Source organism: Engystomops pustulosus, chromosome 2 (assembly GCF_040894005.1).
Source record: "Engystomops pustulosus chromosome 2, aEngPut4.maternal, whole genome shotgun sequence".
Lineage (NCBI taxonomy): Eukaryota > Metazoa > Chordata > Amphibia > Anura > Leptodactylidae > Engystomops > Engystomops pustulosus.
In genome coordinates, this window is record NC_092412.1 from 200,964,004 (window position 1) to 200,982,377 (window position 18,374).

Sequence of the window (18,374 nt, forward strand, 5' to 3'; positions counted from 1 at the left end):
TATCGAATGCAACATTAATTTATTTGTTTTCATATTGAACAAATGTTTTCTCTAGCATGGCCAGCTCATTATACAAATCCTATTCTATGTAGATACACTCCCATTGATCCGACAGCTCATGATAAGAGAAGGCTTTGAATTCTGTTCAAGAACAACAGCCTGTCATTTGGCTGTGATCTCTTACATTGTATGTCAATTGCACAGGGGAATGGAGGACCACACTCGCTGTGAGCCCTGCAGTAATTGTGGATTGTTGCCAATTGGCTTCCTTAGAACTGTCTCATCTAAGATATCCAGGAATATTTTGTAGGTCAGTGCTGTTCACCATAACTCTGATTGACATAGACATCAGTCATAGAAAAGCTCTGATATTTTATGCTTTAGAGTTTGAAAACTGAGCTTTGATGGTATTTAGCATGTATTAGGTAACCATGTTAATATTGCCTTCAATTACATGGAATTGCTTGTTATGTTTTCTAGTACATCACTATAACATCTGTCTGTCTGTATGCATATATTGCATAGACATGAGTTTAGCAACTATGATTCGGCTATCCTGTTACACTTCAATGGCCAGCACAGGATTATTGTGGTCAAATGAATGGCTGACTACTTAATAAGTGGACATGCTAAACCAACGAGAATGGGCTGTCCCATTGATGTTTTCCCACTTTGTGATGTTTCCCTAGCATGAGGCAAACAACCAATTCCCAATTTACAAACAGTACTCTGTCCATTGGCCATGTTACTGGTATTGCAGCCCATGCACCTAATAATAGTAAGACCCACTGAACATGAACATGTTTGGTCTCTGGGATGTGTGCTGGTCAGATCCCACAGACTGGCCACAGTGCACTGGATGGGAGTCCTTGAATCATATAACAAATTAATGCAAGGAGTCCCCTGTCTGCTAGCTGAACAGCAGTGTCAACACAGTTACAGTCATAACAGTGTTTTTTTGCAGTTTGGAGGCAAGCAGGGAGTCCTGTCATCAATTTCTGCATGATGCAAAGATTCCCACCAAGTGCTATGTGCTCGATCCCTGGGATATCACCAGCACATGGGTCCGATTCCACGTACCAATGATGTTTAAGTGCTTCCTTTTAGTTTAAGCAAAGATATTTGCATATAATAGCTTTTTTTAAAAGAAGTGATTAGGATTAGACAGTGCTCTGAACATGAACTATCATCTAAATTATGTTCCAATGGAAAGTATATTTATAGTTATTTTTAGAGTTAAAAATTTTACACGTAAGGTATGCGTCAGTGCTAAACTATGGTTTATTTTATCACCTCAAACGAATCACTTGTTTATCCAGGTCCCATCTTGTTTTGTTTTTATTTCTGAAACTTCTTGCTGTTAAGGAATTCAGAATTATGTGTGTGTAATAGTTAAGACCTTCTCTTAGAAACCTTATTCACCAAATTGTATGTAACCTAAGTATCTAGTTGCCCTTTTTATTTGGCAAATGTTTATAAAGGCACAAAATGACCCTTGTATAGTCAGTTCTCTTGAACCTCATGCAATACCCAAGCATAAGAGAAAAGGCTCATTGATAGTGGAAGTAAGCAAAGTTTTTTGTCTTTCTGTGCCACATCTGTTTCTAGCTATAAAGCGTTCAAAAATCATAAATGAACTATAACCAATTTTCTCAATCTCTTTCCTCCTTTACAAAGCTCTCAGGAACTTGGAGGGCATTGAATTGTCATTAACTAGACATGCAAATATATAATGTTCAATGACTGGCACCCATTCACCAGCGCTGGTTTACATCCCCATCGAAAGGGTTTATATTCCACCCATCTGTGTTTGGTAATTTAAAAGTCCTGGGAGAGGAAACTTGTGGATTACTTTATCTATGAAAAAAAATACTTTCACAAAAGTGTTCAATTCCCCTGCAGTGCCCCCACAGGAGGAAGAAAGCATTACACAGTTTCCAATGACTTCAGCATATAGTCTGTTTGATGCATTACATGCTAAGTCCTCAAAAGAGACAGACACTTTAAAGCAGTGACTAACAGGGGGTGGCAAACACATAACGGTGGCCTAGTGGTTAGCATTACAGCCTTGCAGTGCTGGGGACCTGAGTTCAAGTCCCAGGGTCAACGCCTGCAAAGAGTTTGTATGTTCTTTCTGTGTTTGTGTGGATTTCCTCCCAAAAAAGATGCTGGTAGATTATGAGCCCCACAGGGGACAGGGACTGATTTGGCAAACTCTGTGCAGCGCTGTGTAATCTATATAAAGAATTATTATCATTATAACATATGCTAGATATAAATCTGAATTCCTTCATTTTATGCAGCCCTACACAACACCATGTTCATGTCTGTCTTTTCAGCTGCTTTATAATTCAGGAAATTGTATACCGATGTTAAGATATCACCACAATATCAGGCTATGTGACAAGGATTAAATGCATATATTATGCTAACTTAAGCCTATGTTTCAAAGTAACTAAATTATTGTTGAATTGACATCTCGGGGATGAGCAGAAGTGGGGGAAGTGGTGATGTCATGCTGTGCATTGTCTTCAGACAGACCTATCCATCAAAGTGTCACCTTTGGTTTCCTATCAGGGTCACCAAGGCATAGATTAGATTGTGTAGACTAGAGTAATTCTTGATCAGCTGTGAGCCTCTGCAGTCATTCCTGGCAGGCTGCTTTATGTACACAGATCTATGAGCAAATATACATGTGTGAGGCAATGCGAGCCTAAACTCCGACTGAGCACTCCCATGCTACCAGAACTGGTAAAGCCAGGCTGTGTAAGTTGTGAATGTCTCTTTGCTGTTCCATTTATTAATGGTATTGAAAGGTAAGGCTTGTTTGTGGTGTTTATGTTATGGGATTGAGATCATGACTGCTTGTTAACAAAACACTTCATTACCATTCATGTCCATTTCTTCTGGGGATGTGAGACAAGTTCAGCAGCCACATATATAACCCCTGCTAATACTCCTATGGAAGAGTTTGAAGTAATATGGAAAGTTATGCTTGTACAACAAATTAAGTTTTTGTCCTTTTTAACTATTTATATCCTTTTTAACTATTTAGAAATGAAAGCAATGTGTCTAGCTAAGCTAGTACTTATAAAGTAGATAGAACATAGAATTTAGATTAAAAGTAGAAGTCTTTGAAAATTGTTTTGCTTTTTCCGAACAATGACTATGTTTTCTCTCATCGTATTAGTATAAGTATGCGTATAATATGATGCACCATGCAATGTTAGCAAACGAACAAGTGGAAAATATACTCATGTCTTCTATAATTGATGGACACACCAGGCCCACCTCTATCAGGTGGTCTGGAGTGTGGTAGTTTCATGCAGGCACTTCCCTACGTCCCATCCCCGCAGCTAAAAAAGAAAGTAACCAGAGAACCGTGTTCTATTTTATTTGTATTGTTCGACATTTGCTGCCTACATATAGGGATAGACCCAAGCTAATTGGGGGTGGTCCCTCCAGTTGGTTTTAATTTCTTCACTTTAAGAATCACCTCCAAAAGTCCTTGAAGGGGTTTTGTACATGTGTCAAAAGCCATCACACATGTATGAGGATTTCAGGTCTGTGGGGCTCCTTTATTTATTGTCTCTACAAGGCAGTATCGAAAATGGTGGGAATTTTGGGTAGTCGTGGGCCCTCTGGGAGCCTTGGGTTATGGCCATATTATAAACCTCTACAGATACTTAAGCAGATAACGGGTAGTATTTAAAGGGGTTGGCCACTTTACCTCATGCTTCTTGTAATGTGTGTAAGTGTGGGGGGAAGGATACTAGGTAATTTACCAATATACATCTATTAAATGTTCTGCTCTGCTTTCTTGATATGTAAAGTGAAGTCTCCTGACTTTTACCTCATCAGCCAGAGATTCCTGTCCATAAAATGGAGGATCATGTGATATCTAATTGTCCATGAACAATTGCCATGCCATGGACAGATAAGTTCACATGATCCTCCATCTGTGGCCATTTTATGTATGAGGTAGAAAACAGGAGGCTTCACTTTACATCTCAAGAAAGTGGTGCAGAACTTTTAATAGATGTATATTGGTAAATAACTAACACTTACACACACATTACAAAAAAATACAAAAACATGAGGTAAACCCTTTAAGACCTGTTTTTTCCCTGTTGATTTTTCTAGAGCAGTAGTTACAATCAGTATCAGCACATTGAGAGAGGCATTCTGAGCACTAAATTAATTCAGGCAATCATCTAATTGACTGTGAACAAGTTTTAACTCTGATTTTGGATAGTTGCAATTTTGAGGCACCGATATTCGATATATAGAAAGATATGCTAATTGTTTTTTATAACGAAGTTGCACAGTTATGTATAGTATGTTTACACTATATATAATAACAGAATAATAACGGAATTATGTCAACAAGATGAATGACCTTATATTCATTAGAAGGTCTGTCAAACTCATATCCACAATCTCAAACTCATGAACACAGCACTCAGACTGAATTCTCAATCACAAGTGTATGGCTTTTGTGTGTCCTCCTTTATTCTTCGGCTTTAGCATTCATCTAATGTTTCATTCCTTACATGCATAAATGTTCTCTACTTTTTGTATTGCTTCATTCATTGTGATACACCAGCTGCCAGTGAAGCATACAAACAAGCAGTGAAACCTGACCTTACTGTAAATTCTACGTCTACTGACAAAGGTGGAAACTGCTGTTTGAAAATGACCCTCCGCTATCAAGCGGCAATGAGCTATTGTGTGTCAGGAATCCTGGAAAATAACCTCTCTCTGAAGTGTTCATTGCATTTGCAGGTCATGTATAATGGAGAGCATTTAGCTTTCACTGAACATGTTCTGCTAGGTTGTGTTGTATTTTATTTACTTTTTATTCATATTGTGCTGTTACAGCGCTTTCATACCTATATTATTCCCTTTGTATGTGGCATGCAATGCAATTTTCCTGTATGGACAATTGCAATATATAAGATAATTAACTTATTAATTTATTAATGAAGTATGGGTAAAAGCCAGAGCATGTGAAGAAACCTTACTCTGCAAGCAGTATTGGACTGGCCCATCATGGGATGAGGAAGGTAAACCCCTTTAAGACCTGTTGTTTCCCTGTTAATTTTTATAGAGCAGTAGTTACCATCTGGTGGTTCCAAGAAGCCTAAGTTGGATATTGTCCATAAGTCATACAAATTTTGCTTACCCTGGAACTACTGTTACTGCTCATGTAATTGCCATTGTTATAGCCCCATCTATAGCAGCAGTATATTCTGTTGGACTGTTTTTTGCCCAGACACTTTAGATGGTTGTTACCCAAATGTTTATCTGGCTAACAGCTGTTTCACTCACATGCATGGAGATGTGAGATGTGAGGAACCACTGCTAGGCACCTCTTCCGGCCATTTATCTCCATTGAGTCACTCTTATTGTTCCATGTCACTGTTTGTACTTTTTAATGTAATGTTATATTTGTATATGTCCCCTATGATTTGCAAAGCGCTACAGGATATGATGGCGCCATATAAATAAAGATTATTATTATTATTATTGAGAACAAATGGTTCTGATGTTGAATTCCAACTGTTCAATCCTTGTTTTCCTTGTAACATCTGGTGTCAGGGGACATTTGGGTCACCCCCTTGCCATTGTAATTGGTCAGTGTGGCCAAAGTTCATTCAATACAACCTTCTACTTACAATTGGTATATATTAAAGTGCTGCTTATAATCTAAAGCTCTGTTCACATCACTCTGAACATAAAGCTTTGATGTATGCTTCCACATTCCATTCAGTTACATAAGCCATCCATATTACTATTGTTATTCTGGTTGATTGGTTTCTTTGGCCATGTCCTTTTAATTGGAAACATAGAACATATAATCTGCAAGGTTTAATCGGATATTTGTAATAAACTCTGTAAAATAAATAATAAAATAAAATGCTGTATGAAGGCGATCCCCTACTTAAGAACACTCGACTTACATACGACCCCTAGTTACAAACGGACCACTGGATATTGGTAATTTATTGTACTTTAGTCCTAGGCTACAATGATCAGCTGTAACAGTTATTACAGGTATCTGTAATGAAGCTTCATTGTTAATCCTGATTCTTATGACAACCCAACATTTTTAAAATCCAATTGTCACAGAGACCAAAAAAGTTCTGGCTGGGATTACAATGAAAAAATATACAGTTCCGACTTACATACAAATTCAACTTAAGAACAAACCTACAGACCCTATCTTGTATGTAACCCGGGGACTGCCTGTACCTATTATCACATAGGATGACTGAAAATCCTCTGATACTGTGGTAGAGCAGTCAAACCCTTGAATCCCTAGATAGATCAGTCTAAACCTGGATAATATTCCAATAATATTCGTAATATGATTTAACATACACGTTAAGAAACATTAGCATTGACTCTGTTCTATCTCTGTTCTATATTTAAATATTACTGTGTTCTACTACATGCCTAGCAATGAAAATATCTTATCAGATTATGTGCCCATTCTCTCATATTTGTAAAGTAATATAGAATACAACTTACATAAGATAAGCATATCTATGTGTACCGCCGTTAACTGTGTATATATATATATATATATATATGTGTGTGTGTGTGTGTGTCTGTGTAGACATATGTATGTGATTCTTTGAGCGCTTGGTCTGTCTTTGTACTTAAAGGATTTTCATATCCTAATGGATGAATACATTGAGGAGATACTGGGACGGGCCCCAGAGACTTGTTTGTCTGCTGAAGTCATTTGGTGTGCCAGTGTGTACTCCGGTTTCCTAGCAAGGGATTAGGGACAGTGTCTTTTGTTGGATGAATGGGAGAGAAGCTAGTAGAGATAAAACTGGATGACAACGGCAGGAGAACGCTCAATGTCTTACTGTTGCAATAGAAGAAAATTATCACTCTTTACAGGTTTATTGGAAGAAAATTGGTAAGATAGTTTGCTTTTCTTTGTTGGCAATACTGATATATTTATGAGTGTGGTTTATGTAGGATGGAAAATGAACTCATCTCTGCGGGCAGCACTCTCTTCTACATTGTTTATTGGAGCAGATGGCTATGAACATGGTTTCACTGCCGATTGTGTCTACTGACATGGCTATTTATTCAGTGAAGAACAAGAAATTTGTGCCTGGCCCATGTACAGTCCATAGCTGTCATGTCCCACAACTGCTGACAATTGATAGTATAATCATACATAATAAGAAATTATTATAATTTTAGTAATTTCTCATTAATATTAACAACTATTTATTCTATATTGTATTAAATTTATTCTATATTATATTACATTTACTTAATTTAATGTAATATTACAATTCTATAATATATGCACTTATTATTTATATGTATTTTCCAATTTTCTGTTTTTAGGAATTTTGCTTTATTATGGGGTCCGTGGTGCTTATAAGAGATTTTTCTGACAGGCTTTAGATAGATCACATTGAGTTATAATGTATTTATCAAATGTCTGATGTTTTATTTAGTTAAGAGAAAAGAAACTTATTTCCTGAGCATCATGGACACTTAGGACATGATGTAAAAGTCCTAAACAACAGTGTGAAGAGAACTTAAATAAATTGAATGTTTATTGATAGAGTTAATTCGCATAATATTACTGTTTTGGGGCTCATAGAACTTCTTGAAGATGTTATAAACATTAAGACTATAATGGGGGACATGTATCTTTATTTCTACTTGTTTTTCTCTTAAAATTTAGAGACTTCACAAAACTTACAGTAGTGCCCACTACTGTTTATAACCCCTAAAAAAAGCCAAAATGTACACTTTCCAGGACAGGAAAAAATAAACATATACCACAAGGGAAAAGACATGATCATTCATAAGTCACAAAAAATTCCTTCCAAAAGTATGAATTATACACCAAAGGAAAATAAACCTAAGATACACATCCACCAATGGGTCAGTGCTGAAAAAATGGAAGCTACTCTGTTGGTTACTAAAAAATGGTTCCTAAACTAATGCAACTCTTCTGTGTCTGTGGCCCTTTCAAATATAGGATGGTTGTTTGGAACCCCTTTAGAGTTATAAACCCTAATTCCTAATATGAAACAAACATATTAGTAAAGTCACTAACATGAGATATTCAAGAAATGCTTTCATCTCCTTAAGGATTTGATTCTGGTGATAACACAGAGATAACATTCATCCCAGGCTTTTCATTTTGGACAGGTTCCACCTTTGACGCACTCAATACAGATTTTACAGATACATAGTTGCTCAGTGCAACACTTTCTTTTTGTGCTATTAAGTTTATTGCCTTAAGCTTTTCCTAGACACATGTACGTGATGCTGTAAACTTCCTCCTCTGGCCACATGTGTCTATAGACTTTCTAAACACGCTGCAGAGTTTTGTATGCAGCAATGAACGTGCTTGACTCATATTCTGCTATTATACTTTTCTCATGTTATGATATGATGCTTAATATGAAATGTTGCATTCATCCAAGAGTTGCTTTATCAGAATATATTGTATTTAGCATTTGTAAATCTTTTAAATGTATTATAAATCATTTGATTTGCCCCCACTATTAGGAAGATGGGTGGTTGCATAAAAATGGTTTCTAGAATTCTAAATGTCATTTTAGCTTATGGGGCAATGGCTTAAAGGAAACCTACCACAGCTTATTTTTGTTAGTGTTTTAAACCGCGGTATCGCGGTTTAAAACACTTTTTAAACTTTATAGCCGGCGCAGGGAGGTACGCGCTCGACGCTTACCATGCGCGCGGCTCTCATTCACTTCCTATGTAGCCGCGCGCACGGTAAGCGCCGAGCCGATACCGCGGTTTAAAACACTAACAAAAATAAGCTCCGGCACCAGCTCACCCTGAGCTGGTGCCCGGTATTTCCATCAGAAACCTGCCACTTCAAGTAGTAGGTTTCCTTTAAAGGAGTTTTCTAGATTTACTTTTGATGGCCTATAAATTGGGATTAGTCATGAAAAGAGGAGGGAAAGTGACACCTGGTTGCCACATTAATGAACCTTTTTTTTCTTTTTTACCAATATTATTTATTAACATTTCCATATAGAGAAGAGCACAATAACAAATATAGCATGTAAAGATGTTCACAATGGCTGTGATGTCCACACTTTAGTGTTATAAATTGCACTACATAGTGTGAAAAATTCAACTTCCATGCACATTAACACATGCCAGGATACTTCAGCGCCGAGGAGAGGAGGAGGGGATGAGCGCCTCTCACTCCCGCCCCTCTTCACAGTAATATATGGCGCATGGTGCCATATTCCGGCGAGAGATAGGACATGTCTATCTTTCTCCCGGCTATGGAATGGTACAGTGCCCGTCCCGCTTCCGTAGGGCACCTTGCGAGCATTGCCGTGTATCGGGGACGTATATATGTCGTGTATACATCGGCCGTATATACGTCCCCAATGACTTTGTCCAAGAGTTCTTTTTATGTATTGTCAAACAGCTGTTTGGTGCTGGGATTGGGTGATAGCCCCCAACCAGTCAATTATTTATGGCCTATTTCTAAGGATTCCTGGGAAACTCCTTTAACAGGTAATTCTATGACACCGTTGCAGGTGTTATTTTGATATATTGATTTTGATCTTCTAAGACTATGAACTGAGGCAAGATAGAAATCACTATATCCGATAAAATATACAAGCCGAATTTCTCTCAGATACAACACAGTAGTTTTAATACTGTATGTCCTCAGGGCACTGCAGATAATAACACTTCAAGTGTCCACTGAAAGGGAACAAAGAGTGAACCATTTATCATGTAGTTACTGAGACAGATAATTTGACAGGGGCTATTTTATTTTGACTGGATGCCTTGAAGCAAAGGGGATCATTTTAAAATATACTGTAATCACGAGGAAATGCAATTTGCATTTTAAAAAGAGACAAAAATTTGCTAGTGCTGAGAAGTGCCAACAGCGATTATACTGATAATGATCATTGTTTCAATTCAGTATCTGGTGTTAACAAAGATGTAGTTCTGCATTGTATAGGTTAAGATTACAGTGATTATTGTATATTGGTGCCTGGTAAAAAATGCATCTCCTTTACTGTCGACATTCCTGATGTCATCATTTCTATTCTCTTGGCTGAATTGATGACAAAAATGAAATCTGATTGTTGCTGTTTTATCCCATCAAACATGTAAGTTTACATTCCCATATGAGGGCCCTGTTCTCCGTCCGAAAAAGAGGAACGAAAATAGTTATTATTTTAATATAATACTTCTAACAGCTTGTTTTCATTTCCTCAACAAACTCCATGCTAAACCAAAGAAAGTGAAAATTGTTTTCAAATTACTAATGTTTCATCTCATATTCTATAGGAGAGGAGATCAATTGGTGAAATTAGAACTTGTAGTTGGAGCAAAGTAAACCCTCCAGGAATCTGGGAAAAATCTTTTAATACAAAAACAACTTTAAATGGATGCCCTAACCATGTAATAACCTAGTTAATTTACCAGTAACTGCCATTGGAGGACTCAAGCCCCCAAACTGGGATTCTAAGGGCTCTAAGACATGAGAGTCTAAAGATGTCTATCCCATCTACCTCATACACATGCACAATATGTTTGGCCAAAATTGCTTGTGTAAAGAATGGAGAAAGCTGATTACAGAGCGGTTCCTGAGAACAATAGGAATTGGGCAGTTGAATTATAACTCACTTAATCCTTATGTGTCCCAACATCTGCCCTGCAAATCACAATAATAACATATTAACCCCTCCTTATACCACTGTTTCTGCAAAACTGTTTCACTGTCCTGTGTTCCCTGAAGTTTATAGCCAGGTGCGTCTCACAGTCTGGTATTTACCAACATAAAACCTTTCTTGACCCTACATAAATAGTGTTAGAAATGAGATGTCCTCTTAATGTAGAGATTTATGTACCGTATTTCTGCTGGGCACCGTCATGTATTTCCCCCGGGCGGTGCCTAGTATGACGTCAGCAGCGGCGCGTCATATTAGGCGCCGGCCGGGAGTGAGCAATGGCGGCGCCCAGCAGAAGAAAGTAGACAGGTGCGGAAGCCCGAAAACAAGCCGCGCGGACATCGGGGGAGCAGTGCTGCACATCGGGGCCACCGGAGTATATAAGTTTATTTTTTTTTAATGCTGGGGGCAAGCTGTATACTACTGGGGACTGGCTGTATACTACTGGGGCAGGCTGTATACTACTGGGGGCAAGCTGTATACTACTGGGGGCAAGCTGTATACTACTGGGGGCAGGCTGTATACTATAGGGGGCTGGTTGGCTATATACTGGGGGGGGTCTGTGACCAATGCATTTCCCACCCTCGGCTCATACTCGAGTCAATAGTTTTTCCCAGTTTTTGGTGGTAAAATTAGGGGTCTCGGCTTATACTCGGTCGGCTTATACTCGAGTATATATAATATATTTCTTTTATCTGTATACACCTTCTCCTGTATATAGGTATTGGGTCATATTTTAATATTCTAAAATATAATAATGTTTCATTTTAAATATACTACTTTAAACTAATGAGCTATTAGGTCATACAAGTTATCTTCAAAAGTTATCTTGCCACTTTATCCTAAGTTGTAGAATAAAAGACCGAAGCACCGATATAGAGCACTTTAAAGAGTCTTTTCATCTTATACTCCAGGAGCCTAAAATTAGATTAGAGCTATGAAGGCTATGAGAAAAACACTATGAGGAAGGACCTAGAAGCTTTCCTCACACATTTTTCCTTTAAACAATCTCCAAAGCAGCAATATTTAGGGGGTATTACTGTGACATCCATGGCAATACAGCTTTCTCTAGTCCTCCACATGAGTTACCAAGCACATAATATTTGTGGTTGTGGGGGAATTAGGTCACAATGAATAAAATGAAGGTAAGTCCTATTATTTCAGTTGATCAGTTTTAAGAAATTAAAGCAGTTTTATATGCAGATAAGCATCACTGAAATATTACCAAGTAACAAGTAAATGTCCTGGGGTTGTCTTGCTTCACACTGCCTGGAAATAATTTGGACTGATGAAACCTGGAAATTAGGCAATTTCATTTAGCCTCATTCATTTATATTTTTCCAATACTGAACATATTTGCGGTTCAATCTACCTATACCCATTATATTGAGGTAAAAAGAATTATGACATCCATACAATTTTCCCCCAGTATTAAAGGGGTTTGCCCTTGAAAGAAAGTTCTACAATTTTAATCCTCTTGTAATGTTTACACAATAAGGCTACATTAACACGAATGTATGAGGGATGTATATATACGGCCGACGTCCCCCACACGTCCCCCACACGGCAATGGGTGCCCTGGGGGAGCAGGACGGTGCAGCACATGTGTGGCACCATTCCGTAGCCAGGAGACAGACAGGATATGTTCTATCTTTTTCCGGAATACGGCGCCGTGTGCAATGTTTCTCTATGGAGAGGGGGTGAGCAGCACTTACCTTCTCCTGTCCCTGGCGCCGACATGTTACCACCATACTACGGTACGGCAGGCACACATTAATGTGAATGTAGCCTAAGGCTAATTGTTACTCAGTTTTATTGCTGTTTTAGCTTCTATCATTCAGTGAAGGTCAGTGTAAAATTTCAGAGTGTGGGCAAGGACTCTCTAAGCATTTTATAATCCTTCTAGTGCTGTGGGATGCTGTGTGTTGACAATGTACTTAAAACAGGGTTTATCTACACTCTCATTTAGCTTCTGAACATTCTAATAGTATCTAACACATAGAAAAAGAGAGATGATACAGATTAGAGATTAGAGATGATGAGATCCAAGAGATGGATATAACACACAATGACACGCTCAGCTGTGCTACATCTCAACTATAACACACACAGCCAGGTCCGCTATATGCCTCCTTCCCCTACTATAAAGATCTTATCTGTAGCTTGCAGAGTAAGTCTCTACAAGCTGCTTGCCATCAGGAAGTGTCTGCGAGTATCTGAGCTCCTCTTGTAATGCAGGGGGAAGGGGCTGGATGCAGAGAGCTCTGCAGTGTGCAGACAAGAGAAGCTATAAATTAGAAGAATTTAAATCAAGCATGAAAAACCAGGGACTCAAAATCCAAGCTATGATAATGATCATCTTCTAGTTGTTCATGGCCTCCTTCCTTCTAAAGTTAATAATTATTTTAAAAATCTTATAATTCAGTTTTCTAAGTATGTTTTTGAAGGGTTTGAAGAAAGAGGTAAACTTTGAAGGTGAAGAACACCTTCTGGGAGCTGCTTAAGTTTCTCATGCACATGGGTCCTTGACACTAATAAAGCAAGGCTGCATCATGTTAAATGAAGCAGATGTATCACACTGTTTTTTCCAGGGTTTTTTTTAAATTTTGTTATGTTTGTCTATTTTTTGTATTCAATGTACAGCAAGGTAATGTGTGGAAGAACTTAGAATCTGTATTTTACCCACTATCCAAAGATTAAAATGACCTACTATGACCTTTTCTTAGTTTGACATTTATTAAGATGTACGATGAAGTTATAGATCTATACTGCAAACATGATTGCCAACATAGTGTAATGTTTATATCTGCTGTTTTGTAAAGATGGATTATATATATTATTTTATTAATAGGCAGCACACAGCACATGACTAAATCACCTAGATGTAAAAGATACAAGAGGACATATTAATAAGACTACTTGTTTCACATGGCCACCTAGATATGTTGCTCAGCTATATATATAGAAGATACCCCTATGATATAGTTTAGCTACCATTTGTGCACAGTAAAGAGTGATTACACTCTAGTTAAAACCTAGTGTTAAACTTAAATCACTCATTGGTATATCGCAAACAGACATGTGATAAGAGACTACTTAAGCTCTTGCAGCTGCATGTTTCTCCACAGCCCCCCTCACGTATTTAAAGGGAACCTGTCACCAGGAGACCCATTTTGAGCACTCCCCCAGTCCCCACAGAGCATAGTACATACACTGCCAAAGTGTTTTTGTATAAAAAATTGGTTTTACAGAAAAAAAGATATGTTATATTGTACCTTTCATTTGCATCTGCTGTGTGACTAGGCAGTTGCCAAACGGGAGGGGCTGTAAAGGAGCAGTTCCCCCCCCACCCTTGGGGAACAGCTTCTCCATGTGACCTTATCATTTATATGAAAACACCCATCACTTGGTTCAGCGACACCCCCTGCTCCTCTACAGCCAATCCCGAGTGAGGGGAGTTAATCATTTATTTGAAAAGGTCACATGTTTCCCAAGGGTGGGGGGAACTGCTCCTTTCCAGCCCCTCCCAAAAGGCAACTGCCTAGTCACACAGCAGATGCTAATGAAAGGTACAATATAACATATCTTTTTTTCTGTAAAACCTATTTTTTTATACAAAAACACTTTGGCAGTGTATGTACTATGCTCTGTGGGGACTGGGGGAGTGCTAAAAATGGGTCTTTAATGACCCATTCCCTTTAATGACCTATTAATACTTTTGGCATTTAAAAGAATTGTCTACTTTCAGCAAATAGTTAACTGATCCATGGTCTTGTGATGGACATACAGGTGCACAAGCCCATAGTTTTACACAGTTCTGATTTTTCTCTGTGATAATAATGGCTTGTGCACCTGAATGTCCTTCACAAGACTATGACAGATTTCTATCTACTGAAAGTAAACATACAAGCTTTCTATAGCAGGACAGCGAACAGAGATCTAGAAAACCATGAGAAATTAATAGAAAAAGCATATTGGAAAATTGTGTAACTTTTCCTTACACAAACAATATCAATTATTTCTTAAAAGTGGACAATGCCTTTAAAGGTTAATGATCTCCTGACTTCTAATACGTAGACTGTCAAACATAAGTAAAAGATGATAGTACATTAAGACAAAAAAGCAAAATCCAGCTCACCAGTCAGACGAAAGGCTTCCAGCGCACGGACACGAGGAGATCCCCCATGGACTCGGGGCAATAGCGCATTTGTAGAAAAGACCAGCGCTTCAGAAAAATGTTGCAGTAAAAATAGTTTCTTTATTCGTACCTCTTTAAAAGCATGAGTAATGGCAGAGTGCACAACACAATGGAAACACAGCGTTTCAACGCGTTTCGCTCAGATGAGCTTAGTCATGACGAGCAGTAGCATTATTTGAGTTTGAAACAATAGACTGTATTCAGTCACACACGATATTTGAATATACCTGTACTGTATTGTCCTTTTCAATGTAATCCTGTTCAGGCTGTTTTTAGCAATGTGATTTAGTTCACTGCCTTTTCTCCGTTGCAATGTGTGGCTGTCCCGATCATTGGTCCGGTCATGTGACCGCATGGTCTGATCATGTGGCTTGAACACGTGGTCGTGACGTCACACGCCATGGAGGAAGCGCGGTGTTTAAATAGAGGTAAGAATCCACTGTGTTTGTATCCATGACTAAGCTCATCTGAGCGAAACGCGTTGGATTTACCCTGTGTTTCCATTGTGTTGTGCACTCTGCCATTACTCATGCTTTTAAAGAGGTACGAATAAAGAAACTATTTTTACTGCAACATTTTTCTGAAGCGCTGGTCTTTTCTACAAATAAAAGATGGTAGTGTACCGAAGAGGGGATAGTGGGCCTGCTGACTGGTATGGTCCCAATTACAACTGTTGCAACCCCTATAGTTACCCCTAACAACCAACCAGATTTTTATTCACATTAGGTGACAGAGCCTCTAACAATGTAAGTGCACACTACTTGAGAATGGGACTGTAATATACCCTCCAATCCCCACTGCATCTAAAAGTGTCTACTAATACAGCAATGGAAGTGGAAACTAGTCCCAGGCACTTGCTTATGTGGAAGAGTTATTGTTACAGCATTTGCATTAGAATCTCATAGCTTCAAAGGATTCATTCATGATATACATCCTCTATTTTATATATAGAACAGTCTAGAAGTATTTTATAGGGATCTCTGCATATTTCCAAGCAACTGATGAAGAATTTAGAAAGCAGCCTTCTCTCGGAGCCAGGAATGACCTTCTTCTTGCGCGTAAGTTGCATGTTATTATGAAGTGCACAATCTATATTGATGTTGTAGTCAATACCCTGCTAAGTGCTGCAATATGACCACCAGAGCATGTAAAATAGAATTATCCGGAAGCTCTATGGTGTTCTGTGGTCAAAAAGACGTTACCTTTGTGTTCAACTGGAAATACTGTAAAAAATATTGATCTCAAAGTGACAGAGTAATATGTTTAAGAAGGTTGTTCTGTTCAGAGCATCATGTGTACAGGATAATTAAGAAACTTAACCCCTCAAGGACCCAGTGCTCCCCAGCTTTAAAAACGATAACTTTCTAGAACTGTGTAAGGGCTTATTTTCTGCGTAACAAATTTTACTTCTCAATGACGTTATTTATTATTCTACGCCATGCATTTACGTCACTTTCTTGTGGGCTCAGTTTTTATGACTTTCACTGTACGCTCCAGAAAATACATCTACTTTATTCTTTGGTGTGATCACAGTGATACCAAATCTATAGAGGTTTTATTGTGTTTTAATACTTTTTCAAAAATTAAAACAATGTCCACGAAAAAAAAATTTTTTGCCATCTTTTGATGCTGATAACTTTTTCATTCTTCGGTGTACGGAGCTGTGTAAGATGTCATTTTTTGCGAGGTGATCTGATTTTTCATTGCTAGCATTTTGAGGAATGTACAACCTTTTGATCACTTTATACAACAACATGTTCTGTAATATGGTGTAAAAGTGGTGTTTCAGACATTTGGGAGCTATATTCCGTTAGGGGTTTCCCGCCGGGAATAACTGCTTTTATATTTTGATAGATCGGGCATTTTGATATGCGGCGATTCCTAAGATGTTTGTGATTCTTACTGTTATTTTTAAATCAGTTCAAGGAAAAGGGGGTGATTTGAATTTTTTAGTTTTCATTATTTTTTTCTTTTTTATAATTTTTTGGTCCATATAGATTTTTTTTCTGATCATTGCTACCATATACTGCAGTACCATTGTATTGCAGTATATGGTGTTTTTACATAGGATTTATAACAATGCGCAACTGATGCATTATAACAAATCTCCAGAAGCCATTCAGCCTTGGATCTGACAAAGATCTGAGGCCGTCATGGCAACCGAACGCCACTCCCCGATAATGTTAGGCCAGCGTTATTAGCAAAGGTAGTTTGAAAGACAATCTACTTAAAGAGGTTTTCCCACAAAAGAAAATTCTGAAATCTCAATCCCCTAGTTATGTTTACACATTAAAGTTAATTTAAGCCCCTTACTTTACAATTTTATTCAGTTTTATTGCTATATAAGCTCCTATAACTCCTAGGATGGTCAGTGTAAGATTCCACAGTGTTGGTGGGGCCTCTCTAAGCAGACACTTCATGATCCCTATAGTTCTGTGAGGTGACAATGGGGTTGGATTATCAGGGTACAGGTTTATATACATTTAAGGACATTTAATACACTTGTCTTTGTGGGAATACCCCTTTAAGGACAAGCTCAGTTCTAGAACATTTATGAATACATGCAGTTTGCCTCACTAATATGCAGAGTGTACGGTGCACAGTCTTCAATCTGTCGCACTGTGCACGTGCCAATAATCCTTAAACTGGGTGCACCAGATTATTCTGCACTCAGTTGTGCACTCAGTTTTAATGGGCACGTGCCATAATTATAAATGTGGCAGCTGGTACGAATCTGCATCGGAAGTCCCCTTTAGATGTAGTTTTGAGGCGGACACAGTGCAGCCGTGACACAAAACTGGAACAAACACTTCATAAATACATGCGCATGCAATTTGCATGATTATTTATGGGCAAAATGTACCTGAAAACTGGCTCAGCGAGTTTGAGAAATGAGGAGCGCTATGTAAATCTTATTAGGCCCGTTCCACGCTTGAACTCGCATCACACTCGCAACGCATGCTGCCGGGAATGCGCGGCCCGAACGCTGCACCGCGGGAGTGAACTCAGCATGTCAGTTCACTCTCGCTGTGCAGCATTCGGGCCGTGCGTTCCCGGCAGCATGCGTTGCGAGTGTGATGCGAGTTCATCGCATCACACTCTCAAGTGTGGAACGAGACTTAGGTGTTGGACCGCAGAGTGGGTTCTTGGTGCAGGTTGTAGTGCAATTCTACCGCAGACAGGGTCTGATGCACAATTATCCTTCCGTACTAGAGCCTTTTAGTATATCCAGCTCAACCTTGCGGGCATAAATAATATCAAGCACTGGGACATAATGCAACAATGCTTCATAAATCCCCCCATTTATCTACTTATATTTTATCTCAGTTCAGAGCTGCACATAGTTCTGATGACTTTAGAGTTGGTATATCCTATGAATTATTGCTTGACCAATTGTTACGTTTGAAAGTTACATAACATGTTCGTAAATTCTTTCCTGTAGCCAATAATAAACT

General features: G+C 38.4%; 1 protein-coding gene across 4 annotated transcripts in view; it reads left to right on the top strand.

The window, feature by feature from the left end:
* Positions 1–18,374, top strand: part of MID1 (midline 1) — a 274,419-nt gene that overhangs the window by 83,223 nt on the left and 172,822 nt on the right. The window contains exon 1 of one of the 4 annotated variants that reach the window (XM_072137831.1): positions 2,755–2,816. The exons of 2 other annotated variants lie outside the window; for them this stretch is intronic. The gene's annotated coding sequence lies outside the window, so the exon portion shown is untranslated. Of the gene's footprint in view, positions 1–2,754; positions 2,817–6,838; positions 6,935–18,374 lie in introns of those variants that run through there. One more of the 4 variants, XM_072137833.1, reaches the window with a different exon arrangement.